This window comes from Natator depressus, chromosome 2 (assembly GCF_965152275.1).
Source record: "Natator depressus isolate rNatDep1 chromosome 2, rNatDep2.hap1, whole genome shotgun sequence".
NCBI lineage: Eukaryota > Metazoa > Chordata > Testudines > Cheloniidae > Natator > Natator depressus.
In genome coordinates, this window is record NC_134235.1 from 158,739,364 (window position 1) to 158,761,234 (window position 21,871).

The following is a 21,871-nucleotide window of genomic DNA, read 5'->3' on the forward strand; positions in this document are numbered from 1 at the left end:
TACAAATAAAGACTGGTTACACAAATAGTCATGCACAGGAGAGCAAAAAAGAATTTGAACACAGTAGGACTGAACTGCTATTTGTAGTTTGCTAATATGTTCAGGAATATTTTTTCCCACTATTCGTCAGCTTTAGGGTAATTCAAAGTTGACAAAGACTAGCAATGGCAAATAAGATCTTCTGTCTACTGCCAAGTTATTTTCAGCTGTGTATTGTAGCACAAGTGAAAATACTACAGTACATATTTGTGCTTATATAAAAGCAACACTAATTGAGTGCAGTCTTAAGAAAAAGCCTTGAGAAAAAGGCAGCTTTCAGTGTTGGTGATTGTGACATGCTAATCTGCTTTAGACATTTTCTTTGCTAAAATTTGATAAAATAGCTCCTTCAGAGCCTCATGCTGAAAATCCCCTACCCCTTAATAGGCCTTATTCTAAACTTTTTAAGTCAATGGAAATACTCTTATTGATTTATGTGGAGCTGATTCATGATCAATACGCATTTAAAGACACTTGAATAGAATACATTTGGTTAAAACGTGACCTCTTGGCAATGGTTGATGGACAGGTAAAATTATAAGTTTGGAATTTTGTTTTGGCCTCCCGCAGCGGATAAGTGCTCAAAATTCCAAGATTTTAGTTCCACAGGAACATGGAAATTAATTCTATGAGTTAAGACTGTGTGCTCCAATGGATAGGTCACTGGACTGTGAGTCAGGAGACCTGGGATCTGTTCTCGGCTCTCAGACTGACTTGCCATGTGATCTTGGCAAGTTTTATTTCACCTCTCTGTGCCTCAGTTTCCTCTCACCCTTTGCCTGCTTTGTTGCGATGCCTGGCTCAACACACCCAGAACTGTAAGCCACTGTGTTACCTCTCTGCCTCAGCATGTGGGAGAGCTTTGCCACTGCTAAACTGTGTGTCTGCTCCCAGGCACACCAGTCTCTCAGAGTTGCCAGCACACTCTTCAAGATTCTGCCAGTCTAAAACTTGCCTTGCAGGTAACAGTCAGTAAACCCCAGTTACCGAGTTCCCCAGAGACACCCATCTTCAAGTTCTCTGCCTCCATAGAGACAGAGCATACATCAGCCTGTCAAATTAACTGAAAACTAAAACTTCACTTAAATACACAGCACTGAGATCATTTTGTAATAAAACAAGAATAAGTTTATTAACAGAGAATAGAGATTTAAGGGAGACTAAGCAAGAGAAATAGAGACAGGTTTGACTACAAACAAGACAAAATAAAAAATGCTTTCTAGTGACTAAAACATAGTCTTAGCAAGTTACAATCTTTGCCTAAGCAGTTTCTTACTCACATCAAGTTACACAGAATCCAAGGTACCTGTTCCTTTGTTTCTTAAGTGATGGGCAATTAAGGAGTTTTCTCCCCTTCTTTTCACAGTCCAGTAAACCTTTGAAATGTATTCTTTTTGAAGTGTATCCCAAGATAGTTTTTCTCCCCTGCTGTTTGTCTCTTCCTGTTGACTTCTCTTCCCCCTGTTGACTTGTACATAAATGGACCTTCCATTGTCTTGGTTCCCCGGTTATTAATTTACATTAGGGACAGGGAAAGAGCTGCCTTCCTTTCAGTTTGGAGGGGGGGGGAACCTCTTTCTTCCTTTGTTTGGCCACAGACTTTAAAGCATAATATCAGTAAGTATCCATAATTCCTTGTTCTACTAAAGATATATCACACCAGACCAACCTGATATCATTCTTTGAGAAGATAACCAATTTTCTAGACAAAGGACACGCAGTAGATCTAATCTACCTGGATTTCAGTAAAGCACTTGATACAGTTACATATGGGAAATTACTAGTTAAATTAGAGAAAATGGGGATTAATATGAAATTCAAAAGTTGGGAACTGGTTAGGGGAGAGACTATATAATGGGTCATGGTAAAAGGTGAACTGTCAGGCTGGAGAGAGGTTACTAGTGGAATTCCTCAGTGATCAGTCTTGAGACCAATCTCACTTAACATTTTCAATTAATGACCTTGGTATAAAAACTGGGAGTTTTCTAATACAATCTGTGGATGATACAAAGTTGGGAGATATTGCCAATATGGAGGAGGTCCAGAATATCACACAGGATGATCTAGAGGACCTTGAAAACTGGGTACTACAAAAAAGGATGAAATTTGATAGTGAAAAGTGCAAGATCATGTACTTAGGGACTAAGAACAAGAATTTTTGCTATAAACTGGGGACTTCCTGGTTGAAAATGACAGAGGAGGAGAAAGACCTGGGTGTATTGGTTGATTAAAGGATGACTATGAGCCACTAATGTGATGTGCCTGTGAAAAAGGCTAATGCAATAGTAGGATGCATCAATCAAAGTATTTCCAGTAGAGAGAGGGAAGTGTTATCATCATACAAGACACTGGTTAGACCTCATCTGGAATGCGGTGTACAATGTTAGTCTCCCATGTTTAAGAAAGATGAATTCACACTGGAGCAGGTGCAGAGAAGGGCTACTAGGATCATCAGAGGAATGGATACCTACCTTATGAGAGGAGATGTGAGGCGCTTGGCTTGTTTAGACTAACAAAATGAAGATTGAGGGGAGAGATGATTGCTCTCTACAAATATATCAGAGGGATAAAAACCAGGGAGGGAGAGGAATTCTTTAAGTGCCAGTGTTTGCATAAGAATAAATGGATATAAACTGGTCATCAACAGCTTTCGTCTTGAAATTAGATGAAGGTTTCCAACCATCAGAGGAGTGAAATTCTGGAACAGCCTTCCAAGGGATGTAGTGGGGGCAAAAATCTAACTGATTTCAAGACTTAACTTGATAGGTTTATGGAGGAGATGATATGAAGAGGTTGCCTTCCCTGGCATACAGTCCATCCATAACTGGTATCAGCAAATATCTCCAGTGGCTGTACATGGGACATTAGAAGGGGAGGACACTGAGATATTATAGAGAATTCTTTCCCGTGTGTCTGGCTGGTGGGTCTCACACATAGGTTAGGGTCTAACTGTTCACCACATTTGAGAACAGGAAGGAATTTTCCCCCATGTGAGATTGCCAGAGACCCTTGGGGTTTTTAGACTTCTTCTGCAGCATGAGGCATGGGTCACTTACTGGTTTGAACTAGAGAAAAGGGTAGATTCTCTGTAACTTGAATACTTAAATCAAGATTTAAGGACTTCAGTAACTCAGCCAGAGATTAGGGGTCTATTATAGAAGTGGGTGGGTGAGGTTCTGTGGCCTGCGATGTGCAGAAGGTCAGACTAAGTCATCATGATGGTAATTTCTAGCTTCACAGACTGAGTCCATGAAATCCCATCACTTGCAAAAAATTGCAAGAATTGATAACACTGGGCCTAGCATAATAGGGCCTTAGTCTCTGCTGAGGCCGGTATGTTCTAGTGCAATATAAAAATGTATGCTAAACAAAGAGTAACGTGTGAAAAGTGCCTTTATGTTGTATCTAGATGGAACATGTGTATACATATATGTATGAATAAATACACACACAACCACTGTGTGTAAGTTTTTATGTTGTCAGACAGTTCATTATTTTCTTTTTTCACATTCAAATGTTTTACACACGAAAGCAATACTGTCAATATACATAATTCTTTCAGGTTTCAGAGTAGCAGCCCTGTTAGTCTGTATTCGCAAAAAGAACAGGCGTACTTGTGGCACCTTAGAGACTAACCAATTTATTAGAGCATAAGCTTTCGTGGGCTACAGCCTACTTCATCGGATGCATAGAATGGAACATATAGTAAGAAGATTATGTATATACACATATACACACATACAGAGAAGTTGGAAGTTGCCATACAAACTGTAAGAGGCTAATTAGTTAAGATGCGCTCTTATCAGCAGGAGAAAAAAACGTTTGTAGTGATAATCAAGATGGCCCGTTTAGACAGTTGACAAGAACATGTGAGGATACTTAACTTAGGGAAATAGATTCAATATGTGTAATGACCCAGCCACTCCCAGTCTCTATTCAAACCCAAGTAAATGGTATCTAGTTTGCATATTAATTCAAGCTCAGCAGTTTCTTGTTGGAGTCTGGTTTTGAAACTTTTTGCAAAATTGCCACCCTTAAATCTTTTACTGAATGGCCAGAGAGGTTGAAGTGTTCTCCTAGCGGTTTTTGAATGTTATGATTCCTGATGTCAGATTTGTGTCCATTTATTCTTTTGCATAGAGACTGTCGGGTTTGGCCAATGTACATGGCAGAGGGGCATTGCTGGCACATGATGGCATATATCCCATTGGTAGATGTGCAGGTGAACGAGCCCCTGATGGCGTGGCTAATGTGATTAGGTCCTATGATGGTGTCACTTGAATAAATATGTGGACAGAGTTGGCATCAGGCTTTGTTGCAAGGATAGATTCCTGGGTTAGTGTTTTTGTTGTGCAGTGTGTGGTTGCTGGAGTGTATTTGTTTCAGGTTGGGGGGCTGTCTGTAAGTGAGGACTGGTCTGTCTCCCAAGATCTGTGAGAGTGAGGAATCATTTTTCAGGAGAGGTTGTAAATCTTTGATGATGCGCTAGAGAGGTTTTAGTTGGGGGCTGAAGGTGACAACTAGTGGTGTTCATAATTCTTTCAATAACATGTCGAGGGAACTGTGCCACATACACAAACTCACCATGTAGCATAGTTAACTTCTTTGTAAGTCATGCAGCACTACCAACAATTGGCATAGGTCTGCATGGAATCCTCTGTAATCAGGAATCATGCACAGTATTTTACAAACCTGCACTTCCATGTGAATATCGCTGGTTGACTGGACCAGATACATGAGTGAAATACTAATGGCTACACAAGTGGTGTGTGTGCTTCAACATACAAGATACCATCTTCCTTTTTGACCAGATCAGTGAAGATCGAAGTGTGCCTTTCTTCGTCACTGTAATGTATATACACAAATAAAAGGACAGAGGTGCTACAGAAAACAAGGCCTCGTCTTCCTCATCTGTTTAGGAGATGCTGTGAAAATGCAGATAACTTGCACTTTTTCCTAGTAAGTGAAGAGTCTTCTACTGCTATCCTTGCAGTTGTTTTATACAGTAGTTACCAGTATAAAATACGGCAGATTATTCCTTAGCCTGGGTGTCTGTCAGTTGCTGGCAGGGAGTGACATGCAGTCCTCATGATTAAGATGGATAAGTCTCTCAGGGAACCTCTAAGGCAAGTTGATAATATATAGAAAAAGCAAGTTAGTAGCATTAATCAGACTTAAAGGGCATGAAATCAAGAAGAGAAACATGACAACTTTGAGATGAGAAAGTGATCCAGCAACAGATAAATACTTGCAGCTAATCCTGTAATGGACAACATGACAGGAAAGACTACATGATGGTTTTCTGTGTGTACAACCCCTCTGCTTACCAACAAGTTCCACATTTTATGCTTCACTGTTGTACCACATCCAACACTCTAGAGCCTTTGTTAGACTGCCAGGCAGGGAGTCACTGTGGATTTATCTTTATTTGCAGCTTGACATTTAAATATGTTTAAATAACTGTTTTTTCAAGCTCCTAGCTGAATTCCAAAATGCTAGTAAAAATTTGACATTAGTATATAGTTGCATTTACTTGGCATTTTAGAGAACCATGTCTGTTTTTTCTTGCTTTTCTAGACTAGAACAGACTGTTAGTGCTTTGTTAATCAAATGTTCAAGGTGTGAGTACTTCTGAATAGCTCTCAAAACCTGGCTTTTTACTATATATTTTCATTAGTGCTTAATAAGCAGAGTAGACATAATCATTGCAAGCTGAAACCCTAATTATGTTCAAAGATGGGACATTGCTTTTTAGACGAGGAATGAAGAATGTAGGCCGTGTTTTGCAGCTGAGGTGGAAAAAAAGATGTAAATTAAGCCAATGTGGTTAATTTAGAGTAGATGACCTGATAAGTACTACTCAGCAAGAGGATGGCTTGGGCCCTATATTATTAAGGATGATGTAAGATGGATGCTCCCATCGATTGGAAAGAATGCTACAACTTTACTTGAATACAGCAATAATAACCAATGCTGGGAAAACAAAGGATAGATCCTGCAGCAAGGGGAGGCTGCAGAAAGTCAGTCTCCCTTGCTGGTTTCCTGTTCCTCTGGGGCAAGTATACACCGTGCTGGATCTATACTCTGTGGGGTGTACACTGCCTGATGTGATCGTGCAGTTAGGATGCTGGGCACAAGGTGGAGGGGAGTGGAGCATTAGGGGAGATATAGTGGCTCTGTGCAGCCTGCTTCTCTTTCTGTACTCATGATGTGGCTAGCCAGCACAAGCAATATTGCCAACCCCAAATGCTCAAAAATCATGAGTCAGGCTCAGCCAAAATCACGAGATTGGCCTAAAAAATCGTAAGATATTATATAAGAATATTAGATTTGGTGTTTTTTATTTGCCTTCTGCTGTTTGAGACTTTTGCATGCATTGGTGTCACATTTTGAAGCTTTCTCCACAGCCATGCGGACTAGAAACTTACTTTTTTCCTTAAGAATGAAGGATGAAATCATCCCATATCCACTTGACTCCAGGAGCTGGGGCTTTAAGGAAAACAATAATTATCATGAGACTCATGACAAAATCATGAGGATTGGGGCAAGACTGTACAAAGGAGGAAGGGGAATTTTTGTGGCACTGTGCAACCTGGGCCATGATTTGGCCCTTAAACTGCTACATGATCTTTTTGTTGTTGCCCTCATTTCCCCTTCCCTTTTAGTCCACATCTCAGGTTTTGTCACCTCCCTTTGTTTTTTTATAAAAGGTTAAAATAAAAGACCTATCCAACCCTGTCAGAGTCAATTGCAGAATTCTCATGGACTTCAACAGAATCAAGTATTCACCACTCAGCTGGTTTGAAAGCAACAGGCACATTTATGGTGCCATAGAAACAATGAATAACATCAGTAAGTCATCTGGTGAAACTGTGTTTCAGGATATGGGACTGAAAAAGAAGACCTTCTTGCAATGGAGCATGCTGTTGTAGTGTTCCTCAGTCCCACAGAGACTCAAAAAAGGGGATAGGTATTCAACTAAACCGAAAATCTGGAAGGAGGATCTTTAAGAAGGGTAAAGGATGGATGAACTAGGTTAACCTGAGGCAAGTGTACATGTTGGAAGAATGAGTTTTTTCTCTGGTGCTGTATTAATGAAAATAGTGTTAAGACTAAGTTTTCATTTTTGTGAGATGATGATTATTTGGTGTGTGTGTGTGTGTGTGTGCGCGCGCGCGCGCGCTGTTTCTCGGTTTTTAAATATAGTTTCTAGAGTATATCCAGCTTTTTCTTTTCCTTACACCTTGTTCATAGTTTTATAAGTACAAACAGGTTACTGGGGTGAAATACCTTTAGTCCTAAGGAGGAGATTAAAAAGCAAATAAGCAGACTACATTGAACTTTTTATGCTTGAAATCATACTAACATTAAATGACTCAAGTACAGGGTGTCAGGCATCTTGTTGAATTAATTTATTTTTGTGGCCTGTGGCAGATTCAGAATCTCTGCTTTCTTTAAGGGGGTGAGAGGAAAGTTTTTTAGCCTTAATGGATGGTTTGAAAGATAATCTTCCAGCCATGAACTAAATAAAAAAGAAGGTCGCTGTTGTCTTCCTGACTCTGCAGACAACCTGGGACAATGGCACAGAGCAGTGTGAACTCTCCCATTTTGTCCCCTGTTAGGATATAGATATTCAGGCCTGTCTGTAAAGGCCTATACTCTAAGAATTTAGTTGTATTCTTATCACATAGCTAGGTATAGAGGTATAAAAGAAAGAAAGAATCAAAATCACTGTCTGCCAGTGTAAGGGCTTCTCTTACCATGACAGTCTGAGGCTCTGTGCTTAGGCTAAGGCCTTTGGCTAAGCAACAGAGGCAGCCATAAGCTGGGAAGCGACCGGTCACATCCTCACATTCCAAACTAGTCACATTGAAATAAGGTGCTATTGGGCTGTTAGGAATACAATCCTGTCCTGATAATGCCTATTGTCTCCAGAGAAAGCGAAGTGCTTTGAAGATGTAAAAGGAAACTTAATTTGATAGCATCCTGTCTGGCAAGAACTCACTTATCAATAGCTGGGATGTGAAATCTCCATTTCTGTGTTTGTTCTATCACTGTAGTCCCCATTTCCCCATTGTTTGTCTGTATAATCTCTGTCTGGTTCTGTGATTGTTTCTGTCTGCTGTATAATTAATTTTGCTGGGTGTAAACTAATTAAGGTGGTGGGATATAATTGGTTAAATAATCATGTAACAATATGTTAAGATTGGTTAGTTAAATTGCAGTAAAATGATTGGTTAAGGTATAGCTAAGCAGAACTCAAGTTTTACTATATAGTCTGCAGTCAATCAGGAAGTGAGTGGGTGTGCGTGGGGGAAATGGGAACAGGGAATGGGGGTGCGGAAATTGGAATCCTGTTTGGCTAAGGGCAGGAATGGGAACAGGTACACAGGTGTAAGGCTCTGTGGTGTCCGAGCTGGGAAGGGGGACACTAAGGAAGGAAACTGGAATCATGCTTGCTGGAAGTTCACCCCAATAAACATTGAATTGTTTGCACCTTTGGACTTTGAGTATCGTTGCTCTCTGTTCATGTGAGAAGGACCAGGGAAGTAAGTGGGTGAAGGAATAAGCCCCCTAACATCCCCCCTTTCATCTCACTGGGGGGAAATTAACTCTAAAGTCTAATTAACCCATTTTCACTTGTTCTAGTTCACAACCTTGTCTCCAGTATGATTATTATTAGTTCTTATTCATCTGCACTTTAAGTCAATACGACATACATTCATGCAAATAAGGCAAGGTCCCTGCACCAAAGAGCTCACTCAAGACAGATGGAGGGAGGTAAATGTCTGAACAACTTCAAAGTAAGTGGATTGTGAAGAGGAATTTGAAAGAGGAGATGGAGAGTACTTGTTATACAAGGAGGATGTTCCAAGTCTATTGGTCAGCATGTTAGGAGAAGAAAAAGGAAGTGATTAGCCAATAATTTTAGGAGGAAGATAAAGGAATGAGGACTGCAGTAGATGGAGAGGAGAGGCATAGGCAAAAGTGGCATTGTGCAGAATCTGGAAGATGAGGATGGACATTATCTTGAATTATTTGATACATAGAGAGACCCAGAGAAGGGATGTATTTTTTCACATGACAGAATGAAGATTTTTCTTCACTTTCTAGCTTTCTTAATTACTTTTTTTAGAGAATGGTGAACCCTCTTTTCCCCATACCCATGTCCCTTAATATACATAGGTGTCTCCTCTTCTACAGGGACCTTCTTTATTACCACCTGTCATAAATATAAAGGGAAGGGTAAACACCTTTAAAATCCCTCCTGGCCAGAGGAAAAACCCTTTCACCTGTAAAGGGTTAAGAAGCTAGGATAACCTCGCTGGCAGCTGACCAAAATGACCAAAGAGGAGACAAGATACTTTCAAAGCTGGAGGGGTGGGGGAACAAAGGGTGTCTGTCCGTCTGTGTGATGCTTTTGCCGGGAACAGAACAGGAATGGAGTATTAGAACTTGTTAGTAAGTAATCTAGCTAGAAATGCATTAGATTTCCTTTTGTTTAAATGGCTGGTAAATAAGCTGTGCTGAATGGAATGTATATTCCTGTTTTTGTGTCTTTTTGTAACTTAAGGTTTCGCCTAGAGGGATTCTCTGTTTTGAATGTGATTACCCTGTAAGATATTTACCATCCTGATTTTACAGAGGTGATTCTTTTACTTTTTTTCTTCAATTAAAATTCTTCTTTTAAGAACCTGATTGCTTTTTCATTGTTCTTGAGATCCAAGGGTTTGGGTCTGTGTTCACCTATGCAAATTGGTGAGGATTTTTATCAAGCCTTCCCCAGGAAAGGGGGTGTAGGGTTTGGGGAGGATTTTTGGGGGAAAGACATTTCCAAGTGGACTCTTTCCCGGTTATATATCTGTTAGACACTTGGTGGTGGCAGCAATAAAGTCCAAGGGAAAAAGGAAAATAGTTTGTACCTTGGGGAAGGTTTAACCTAAGCTGGAAAAAATAAGCTTAGGGGGTTTTCATGCCAGTCCCCACATCTGTACCCTAGAGTTCAGAGTGGGGAAGGAACCTTGACACCACCATACCTGTGAATCTGTATAACGTCACAGGCATGAACTTTATTCCTGAGATCTGAAGAAATATTTACCCAAAGCCCTCATACTTAAGTTTTCTTCACATCAACTCCCTTTACATTTGGTACTCTGTCTCACCAGTCAGTCTGTCTTTACATTACATTTACAACAGTGCTCTGTTATAAACATGTAGATGTACAGGGAGCTGATATTCACTCTTTTTGTCTAATTCCTTTGTTTTCATATAAAGGACTGTAGATGCTTTCGTGACTGCTGTTAAACAATCCACATTTGTCAACAGTTTTCCTGTACCATCAGAATTTCTTTCTGCTCTGTGAATATCACATAGTTTGGGGAATGGAGATGAGAATGGTGGGTGTTATATTACAGAAGAAAACGACAGTAAAACTGGATTCTTTTTACCTTCTCAGTCATCTTTTTATATGTTGAAATAAACAATCTCAGTATCAGCCCTGGAAGAAAGATCTCCTTAATGGATCCACCTTGCAGTATACAGTTTAATATTCTCTCCATATGGTTACATTATTGTAGTGACACTGGGTTTTCTGCATGAATGCTGAGATATCATTCTATTTCAGAGAAATTATACCGCAGGGGTGGAACAAGTGCCTGAGTGGAAGAAACTGGAGGTGTTTTGTCTGAAGAGGTCCAGAGTAGGCATAATGCATCTAGAAAGTGCTGGTGGAAAAGTGTTCACAAGAGTGGGACAGCTCAGTGGTTTGAGCATTGGCCTGCTAAACCCAGGGTTGTGAGTTCAATCCTTGAGGGGGCTGTTAAGTTGATCTGGGGCAAAAAATGGGGATTGATCCTGCTTTGAGCAGGGGGTTGGACTAAATGATCTCCTGAGGTCCCTTCCAACCCTGATATTCTGTGATACGGACAAAGTCTTGCTACACGTGGTCAGCCAATATAGAATGCACTGACTATGACATAGCCTTGTGCGCTGGCGTGCTCTGGGGAGGAGGTAGTGCCAATGCAATGACTCTACGCACCTAGGCACATCTCATCTTTGGCAGCAAGCACTACTGCTAACACAGATTGTGTTCAGGGAGCACTAGTTACCAAACTATGGCTGCTTTCTGTGCTACAGCAACAGGGAAGGAGGGGGCTTTCTGTGCTCTCTGCCCCATCGTGTGCACTCCTGCTAGGGGCAGGGATAATGTACCCCTCGCGGTATTCATTTTACACCAGTCAGGGGCGACGAAAGCTCCCTAAAAGTGTGAGGGGAACACCGATGTCCAAAATGGGGCCCTGCCCCCGCCAAGCTGCTCCTTCCCTTTAGGCCCCCCCCACATCCCCTCTTCCCTGAGGGGCCCCCACACCACCACCTTCCCGAGGCACTGCTCCTGTGCCACCTCTTCCCCCCCAAGACTCCACCCCCCACTCGCTCCTCTTTGCCCCCTCCCCCCTGTCTCCCGCCCTTACAGCTGGTAAAAAGTGGGGGGACATGGTCGCTGGCCCCCCATTTCGGCACCCCTGACACTAGTAGCTATTTTTTTTTCAGTGAGTGACAGAGATGTTGGGACAGATTCACTGAAGCTTCCTTTAGAGGGGATCCACCCTTTCTTGCAAATTTCCTGTGATTGTTCTTCTCCTTGACACATCCCGTCCACTGCATCAGTGACATTTGGCATCAGGTCCATCTCACTATGCCTTGGCAATATGTGATTTTCACTAAGGAATTTCCTCTGGCCCATATTTTCCTTTGACTTAAAATGTTCTTAATGGTTTAATTACCTTCTCCTTCATGCTCAGCAGGTTTTCTTTATTCTTCTATGGGGGAATATTTTAATTGGGATACCTTCAAAGCAATACACACACACTCTCACTCTCCATCTCTGAATTGTTTGTTCACACCACAGCATGGCAATAATTGCAGCCTCCGTATTTCATTAAATATTGTGAAATTGAACTCAAAATCACATCAAGCCAATTACAAACAAGCTGGTAACTGCTGAATTCCCGGTAGACAAACATTTGGTGGAATTTGGTTCACTGCCTTCCTGATGTGGCACATTTTTTACATGGAGTAATGACTTTCCAAGCATTACATAGCAGAATATGATTCTCTCTTTCAGTGTCTCCACAGTTATCTGACTCGGTTTAGCTTTGTAGTTAATGTGTAACTTTCAGAGTGTTGCATTAATAATTTTACTAGGTATTAAAATGTTCATACACATTTAGAACTTATTTTTATCAAGTTCCCATTATAAACATTATGATCAAGGGCCTACAGGTTTGCACCAGCTGCAATTCAAATTTGTCTCTGCAACACGTTTTATGGGAACAAATTTTATATTCTTCTAGCCTTGCTTTTTTCTCCCTTTGATTTTTAAGCTCACTGAGGAAATATTTTGAAGTGATGCTTTAGCCAAAAGTTATGGTTTTACTATACCATTTATTTATGAATTTATTTTATTCCTTTAGATTTGATATTAAAAAAGACCATGCAAAGCTCTAAGCTGCCTGACCATAATTAAACTTACAATAATCACCTAGCAGAATAAATGCAAATAAATTAATGCTCCCTGCCGGCAGCCTTCAATAGTGAAATGGAGATAATACTTACCCTAGTAGTTTGCAGTATTGGAGCTGTGTTGGTCTCAGCATCTGAGAAATACAAGGTGGGTGAGGTAATATCTTGTACTGGACTAACCTCTGTTTGTGGAAGAGTCAAGCTTTTGAGCTTCACAGAGGTCTTGTTCAGGTCTGGAAAAAGTAACCAGATTGGTAAGCATACGGGGTTAACACATGTTGCAGGAGACCACTTAAAGTGAAGTGGGCAATTAATATCTTTGCAGTCATAGGACAAAGGAGGTTAGTAGGTTACAAATTTTTGTAATGATCCATAAAACCGGTACAGCAGAATCTCAGAGTTACAAACACCAGAGTAACGAACTCACAAGTCAGCCACACATCTCACTGGGGAGGCGGGAAGGGGAGAGGAGGAGAAAGCAAATACAAGTACTGTTAAATGTACACTACTATTAAAAAAAAAAAAAAAAAAAAAAGGAAAGCAGCATGTTTCTTCTGCATAGTAAAGTTTTAAAGATGTATTAAGTCAATGTTCAGTTGCAAATTTTTGAAAGAACAACCATAATATTTTGTTCAGAGTTACTAACATTTCAGATTTCAGAGTAACAGCTGTGTTAGTCTGTATTTGCAAAAAGAAAAGGAGTACTTGTGGCACCTTAGAGACTAACCAATTTATTTGAGCATAAGCTTTCGTGAGCAACAGCTCACGAAAGCTTAACATTTCAGGTGTTATGGTCAGGCAGCTCCATTACCAAGGTGTTTGTAACTCTGAGGTTCTACTGTATTTCTGACTCCATGATTTTTAGTATCTAGCAGAGTTATGAATTTAAGCACCCAGGCTTGTCTTTTGAAGATACTGTACAGGTTTCTTCTGGGGATGAGGAATGATAGGTAAGATATAAAGTGATCTTTTTGTGAAAAGTGTTCACCCACAGGTGATAAGGGTGTTTTTGTCTTTTATCATTTTTCTGTTCATTAGAGAGAATAGCAATTGTCTGGTTCACTCACACAGTTGTTGGGGCATTTGATGCCCTGGATGAAGTACGCCACGTGTTGTGATGGGCATGTGCAGGACCTATGGATCTTGAAGGGTGTGTTGTGGGGGATGTTGATCATCATTGTAGTAGAGATACGTCTGGAGGTTTTGCATCTGTTATTCTGGCAGTGTCTGGTACTGCAGTGAGTTAATGTGTCCTGGTTTGTTGGGAGCTTGCTTCTGATGATGAGCTTGGAGAGGTGTGTATGTGGGGGCGGGGGATTGTTTGAAGACTAGAAGAGGGAGTTTCAGAAAGATTTCTTTCAGGATGTGGACCCCATCAAGTACAGGTTGTAGTTGTTGTTTGATGATACCGCATATGAGTTCCACTGTGGGGTGGTAGGTGAAATGTGTTTTTTTTTTTATTGGAGTAGGTTCTCTCGGCGTATTTGGATGGTCCGTTCCATAGCTAAACTATCAGTCCTCATCCTCCAAGGACACCTGCAAAACACCTTCAAAAGATGAGCCTAGGAATTTAAATTCATAACTGCTAGACACTAAAAATCATGGGCTCAACAGAGACACTGGTTTAATGGCTCATTAACACAATTTGTAAGCTATTAATCCTGTAGTCCTATTGTTGTATGACTCGAGGTGTTAATTGCCTACATCATTTTAAGTGTTTTCCTGCAACATGTGTTAACCCTTTTACACTTAACAAGCTGGCTTACCTCTAACACTCTGGTTACCTTTTCCAGACCTGAAGAAGAGCTTTTTGATGCATGAGTGGTTGTCTCTTCCACCAGCTGAAGTTGGTCCAATCAAAGATCTTACCGCACCCACATCGTCTCTCTGTTAATCTAATAAGCAGACAATAAAAAAGAAGAAAATGTAGAAAAACTGATTCCCTAAATCATATCCAGGAAGGCTGAACCAATGGTTAGGGCACAAACCTCAGACTTGGGTTCAGTTCCCTGTGCCTCCACAGACTTTCTGTGTGAGCTTGGGCAAGTATTTAGCTCCATATGTCTCAGTTACCAGGCTGTAAAAATGAGCATTTAGGTCATCCGAGTTGGAGACTTCGAAGTCAGAGTCATTGCACTCCAGTAGGAGCAGGAGGTCCTGCTCTCACTGTGACCGCCATCCCTGCCCGGCGCCGTGGCCACTCAATGGCCCTTCTGGATTCCCTGGGCCTGTCATCAAACTGAGGTGCAGAGGCATGGGTCTAGACCAGCATCAGTGGTCTCTGCGTTCTTCGGACCTCCCCACACTCCTTTGGTACTGGAGATGTCAGTACCGATGTCAATGTCCCAGCATCAACCAAGGCATTGACGATGGCGGCACCAGCACCGACTGTCGCACCGGCTCCATCGGCGGCACCGACTGTGCCACCGACACTAACTGTGCCTGCGGCACTGGCTGCAGCATTGATTGTGGCACCGGAGATCCTAGCTCCTTGGGACCCCAGGGGAGCAGAGGGCAGAGAGCAGGATCCGGTACCCACCACCCTATCATCCTCCGGATGAGTCAGAGGTTGGCTCGGCAACCGTTCCAGTGTTGGAGGACAGCAGGGTCCTACAGCAGCTGCTGAGATGGATGGCACTGAGCCTGAACATAAAACAGAGGAGGTGGTGGAAGAGGCCAACAAGATGGTCAATATCCTTTCCCGTCCTAGACCATCCCATATCGCGCTGCCACTGATTAAAAACATCAGTGATGTCACTAAGACCCTGTGGCAGACCCCATCCTTGCTGCCTCCTACCGCCAAAAGATATGAGCAGAGATACTTCATCCCCTCAAAGGGATATGAACATCTGTAGATGCATCCCCTGCCAGACTCCCTGGTAGTGAACAGGGGCCCTCCCCAAAGAATCAAGAGGCCAAAAGATTGGACCTCTTTGGGAGGAAGAAAGATATATTTGGTGGGGGATCTGCAGCTCCATATTGCTAACCATCAGGCGGTGGTTAGCAGGTATAAGTTTAACACCTGGGGGACCATGACAGTTTTCCAAACTCCTGCCCATGGACTCTCGAGCGGAATTTTCTCCTCTAGTAGAGAAGGGCAAACTGATTTCTCATGCTTCCCTGCAGGCACCCTTGGACGCAGCAGACATGGCGTCCCTCACCATGCCGACTGGGGTGGCTATGAGAAGGAGTTCCTGGCTGCAGATCTCTGGCCTTCCACACAAGGTCCAGCAGACAATCCAGGACCTCCCGTTCGAGGGCCAGACTTTATTCTTGGAGAAGACTGACTCTTGCTTACACAGTCTCAAGGACTCTAGGGCCACCCTGAGATCATTGGCCTCCACACCCCTGCCAACCAATGGAGACATCTTAGACATCAGCTTCCACTGAGGAATTATCATCCTCAGTGTACGCAGGAGGGGTCTTGCAGGAGGACCAGGAACTTGAGAAAGAGACCTCATCCTTTCTCTGGCCAGTCTAAACCCACCTCAGGCCAAAACTCAGCTTTTTGAAGGTGCACATGAGGATGGCTCACCAGTACAAAGACTGGATCCACCCTGCCTTACCTTTTCATCCCAACTATCCTCTTTCTACCCTGTGTGGGCCCATATTACGTCGGACCGCTGGGTGATCTGCATGGTAGAGAGGGGATACTCCCGCCAATTCTCTGCCCTCCCACCCTTCCACCGTCCTTCCCCGTCCTCTTCAGGGATCCTTCTCATGAGCAACTCCTTATACAGGAGGTGCAATCGATCCTCTCGCTGGGGGCAGTGGAAGAGGTTCCTCAGGAACTGAAGGGCAAGGGTTTCTATTCCCGGTATTTCCTAATACCGAAAGTCAAAGGTGGGCTCAGGCCCATTCCAGACCTGTGAGAGCTCAACAAGTTCATGAAGAAACTCAAGTTCTGCATGGTCTCTTTGGCCTCCTTCATTCTTTACTTGGATTCAGGGGACTGGTATGCCATCCTTGAAGGACATGTACTTTCATATAGCAATCACACCGTCCCACAGAAAATACCTCAGGTTTGTGGTGATCAACGGCCACTACCAGTTCACTGTCCTCCATTTGGTCTGTCAGCAACACCTCAAGTTTTTACCAAGTGCATGGCGGTCGTGGCCGCGTTGCTGCACAGATGACAGGTATAGGTATTCCCGTACCTTGATGACTGGCTGATCAAGGGCCACTCCAGGGTTCAATTGGAGGTGCAAGTCGACTTCATAAGAAAGACGTTCAATGAATTGGGCCTTCTTCTGAACATGGGGAAATCGACTCTGTCTCCTGTCCAGCAGATAGAATTCATAGGGGTGGTACTGGACTTGACACAGGCCAGTGCACACCTCCTGGAAGCGAGGTTCCGGGCCTTGGGCGACATCATTCAAAGTCTAAGGCAGTTTCCTAGCATCACAGCAAGGAATTGCCTGAAACTTCTTGGGCACATGGCCGCTTGTACCTTTGTGGTGCAACATGCCAGACTCAGACTCCAGCCTCTCCAATCATGGCTAGCCTTGGTGTATTGGCCAGATCGGGACAGTTTGGACAGGGTCATGACTCTGCCTTGCATGGTCCTTGACTCCCTCCTGTGGTGGGCTGACCCACAGGTAGTGTCTGCAGGGGTCCCCTTCACTGGTCCTCAGCCATCCCTGTTGCTGGTGACAGATGCATCAGCCTTGGCCTGGGGAGCACATATGGGAGACCTCAGGACACAAGACCTCTCCTGCTTGGACCCGAACAAACAAGTCCTCCTTGGCAGTAGGAAACCCTACACCAGGGCTACCTACCTGGCCAAGTGGAAGACGATTTTCAGTCTGGTCAGCGCAACACTGTCTGACTCCGAAGCTCACCTCCATACCGCTTATATTGGACTACCTTCTCCATCTTAAGCATCAGGGGCTGTCCATGTTGTCAATAAACATTTGTAAAATGTAAAATGTTGTAAAATAAAAATGTTGTCATTTCGGCCTTCCATCCAGGCACAAAGGGCCAGTTGGTCTTTGCCAACCCTGTGGTCAGCCATTTCCTGAAAGGTCTCAACAGGCTATACCCATGTGTCCAACAACCAGTCCTGACCTGGGACTTCAATCTAGTCCTTTCCAAATTGATGGGTCCGCCCTTCAAACTGCTAGCGACTTGTTCCCTGCTTTACCTGTCATACAAGGTGGCTTTTCTGATAGTGATAACCTCAGTCAGGAGGTATCTGAGCTCAAGGCCCTAACAGCAGAGTCTCCTTACACAGTGTTCTATAAGGACAAGGGTCAGCTCAGGTCACATCCTGCATTCCTCCCGAAGTTTGTCTCCCAATTTCATATCAACCAGGACATCTTCCTCCCAGAGTTCTATCCTAAGCCACACGTAAGCGGCAGGGAGCAGAGGCTTCATTCATTGGACGTCCGCAGAGTGTTAGCTTTTTACATAAAACGAAAATGTTCAGGAAGTCCATTCAGCTGTTTGTGGCCATGGCAGACAGGATGAAAGGTCTTCCAGTCTCCTCTCAATGAATTTCATTGTGGATCACGTCCTGCATCTGTGAATGCTATAACCTAGTGGAGGTGCCGGCCCCACCGCTCACAGACACTCCACAACACCACAGGGCAGAGCAGTGACATGGTCCTCAATACATACTTTTATGTCGCATTATGCTATCACTCAGCAGGCCAGAGATGAGGTGGCCTTTGGCACAGCAATGCTCCAGTCAGTGGACATCTGAACTCTGACCCCATCTCCAGAGCTTAGATTTGGGAGTCACCTGATTTGGAATGGACATGAATAAGCACTTGAAGAAGAAAAAAACAGTTACTCACCTTTTTGTAACTGTTGTTCTTTGAGAGATGTTGTTCATGTCCATTCCATTACCCACCCATTGACCCCTCTGTCAGAGTAGCCAGCAAGAAGGAACCGAGGGGGTGGTGTGTCGGTAGGGCCTATATTGGGCGCCATGAAGTATCCGTCTGGTGCCCAGACTGACCGGACGGATACTGCTAGGGGAAAAACCTTCCAGCTGCTATGCATGCATGTGCATACACATCTGATTGGAATGGACATGAACAGTACATCTTGAAGAACAGCAGTTACAAGAAGGTAACTGTTTGTTTTTTTTCCCCGTGTGTAAGATGTTCACTACATTTGGGGTTCTTTGGACCAAGGGAAGGGAAAGAGAGTCCTAGGGCTCTCTCTGAGACTATCCTGCTGTCATCATCCTCTTTCATTAATAAGAAAGAGGATGCAGCTTAAGTGCCTCTGATGATTGCAATTGAGACAGTGTATCAGAGGGAAAGAGGCAGTCTCAGGTAAGCAGAGCCCAGGCCATTTAGGGATTTAAGGTCATAACCAATACCTTAAACTCCACCTGGAGACCAGTAGGCAGCCAGTGCAGATTCCAAAGTATCACTTTGTGGTATGGTGACTATTTGTGAACTTTTCTTTTCCATTTGCATTGCTAATGCTATTTGAAAGCAAGACTGGTCAGTAAAATCTTTTTTTCTGATAACATTTTATGGATTTCATAATATACAAACCATGCATAATGGGAAAAAAACCTGCTAAAATGAAGAGTAAATTTGATGATAAACTTGAGGAAATTGCAGTCTGATCATGGCCAGTGGACACTACTTTGAGCATGAGAGTCTATACTAATTGAGGCGGTATTAGATATGAATTATTTGCTCAGCTCTATGGCTAAGAATCCACCATGCTTTATTTTTCACTTTTTAAAACAGATAGACACTTCGTCCTGTTAAGAATTTTGGATAGTGTAGTCTAACTGGTATTTCCTGTACAAAGGAATAGCATAACTAGAACTACCACTAGAGGGCATTTAAAACCCAATGGCACCCATCCCTGAAACTCTTAAACACAGGAATAGTCCCATTGAACTCAGTAACTCGGTTACTCATCTACATGTTTGCGGAAGAAGGCTTAACCACCTCAGTCCTGCAATGCTCCATGCAGGTGGACTCCTATATCCAAAGAGACACTAATGAAGTCAATGAGATTATGGGAAGATGTAATGGTCCGCCTGAATGAAAAGAACTGTAAGATCTGGCCCTAAACATGCATCGTAATACATTGCAAAGTATCTGTATTGTAAAGCAAACAATAGATGAGCTCTGCAATTAACTGATAAATGGGGGCTGAGAAAACTTTGTGTGGAATTTAATGTTATTTAGTTTAGAAACATTCTATCTTTTTATAGAAAGATCACATCACTAAGTCAGATGTAAACAGTGACATGGGTCAAGTACCTTCTCATTGACAGACCTTCTGTGTGATTTCCTTTGGAATTATTAGAGTAGTTTGGAACCATGTAGCTGCTGAAAATGATAGCCTTGGTCAGAATAAACTGTGTGAAAAGACGGGTGAAGTAATATCTTATATTGGACAAACTTATTAGGGATGATGTTTTATTTCTTGCATTTGCTCAGGAAGTCAATGTTGCTGTTAAGTTTTGCTTCCTTTTTCTTTATGTGGTGGAGTATCCATTTCAGCTGGCAAAATTCAATGTCTTCCATTGTTGTATGCAGTGTTAGAGCTGTGCTGATCCCAGGATATTAGAGAGACAAGGTGGGTGAGGTAATATCTTTTATTGGACCAATAAGAGATATTACCTCATTCACCTTGTCTCTGTAATGTCCTGGGACCAACACAACTATAACACTGCATATAACTATGGTGAAGTGGGTCAATTGTATTGCATTATCATCTGATAACAGTGTATTTTACATGTCCCTGCTGCAGAAGAAACAAATTGATAAATAAGTCACTTTAGGTCAAATAACACAATGTAGTTATACCAGCCCATGGTGGCTTCAAATTACTTAAACATATTTTCCTAAATCTACTTAGTGGAGACATACACAATCGACTGTATGTCCCCACTAAGCTCATTAAGTCGGTGGAGTGCGTCCTCAATACCATGGCTAGGATCGACTTACAGAGAGGTGCACTGTGGGTAGCTATCCCACAGTTCCCACAGTCTCCACTGCCCATTGGAATTCTGGGTTAAGCTCTCAATGCCTGATGGGGCAAAAACATTGTTGAGGGTGGTTTTGGGTACATGTCATCAGTCTCTCCTCCCTTCCTCCCTCCATGAAAGCAACAGCAGACAATCGTTTCACACCTTTTTTCCTGGGTTACCCGTGCAGATGCCATACCATGGCAAGCATGGAGCCTGCTCAGCTCACCGCTGCTGTTGAAAGCATTGTAAACACCTCATGCATTATCCTGGAGTATGTGCAGAACTGGGCTGAGAGACGCCAGCACGGGGACAATTGTGATGAGGACATGGACACAGACGTTCCTGACAGCATGGGCTGTGGCAATTGGGACATCATGGCAGCAGTGGGGCTGGTTGATACAGTAGAATGCCGATTCTGGGCCCGGCAAACAAGCACAGACTGTTGGGACCACATAGTGTTGCAAGTATGGGATGATTCACAGTGGCTGCGAAACTTTCGCATGCGTAAGGCCACTTTCCTTGAACTTTGTGAGTTGCTTTCCCCTGCCCTGAAGCACAAGAATACCAAGATGAGAGCTGCTGTGACAGATGAGAAGTGAGTGGTGATAGTCCTGTGGAAGCTTGCAACGCCTGACTGCTGCCAGTCAGTCAGGAATCAGTTTGGAGTGGGCAAGTCTACTGTGGGGACTGCTGTGATCCAAGTAGCCAATGCAATCACTAATGTTCTGCTATCAAGGGTAGTGACTCTGGGAAATGTGCAGGTCTGCAATGGGGTTCCCTAACTGTGGTGGGGCAATAGACGGATCTTGGCACTGGACCACCTTGCCAACCAGTACGTAAACCGCAAGGGGTACTTCTCAATGGTGCTGCAAGCACTGGTGGATCACAAGGGATGTTTCACCGATATCAACTTGGGATGGCCGGGAAAGGTGCATGACCTCTCGCATCTTTAGGAACTCAAGGCTGCTCAAGCAGTTACAAGAAGGGACTTACTTCCCAGACCAGAAAATTACCATTGGGGATGTTGAAATGCCAATAGTTATCCTTGGGGACCCAGCCTACCCCTTGCTCCCATGGCTCATAAAGCAGTACACAGACAACCTGGACAGTAGTAAGGAGCAGTTCAACTATAATCTCAGCAAGTGCAGAATGGTGGTAGAATGTGCCTTTGGATGTTTAAAAGCTTGCTGGTGCTGTTTGCTGACTAGGTTAGACCTCAGCGCAACCAACATTCCCATTGTTATTCCTACTTGCTGTGAGCTCCATAATATCTGTGAGAGTAAGGGGGAGATGTTTATGGTGGGGTGGGAAGTTGAGGCAAATCACCTCGTGGCCGATTTTGAGCAGCCAGACACCAGG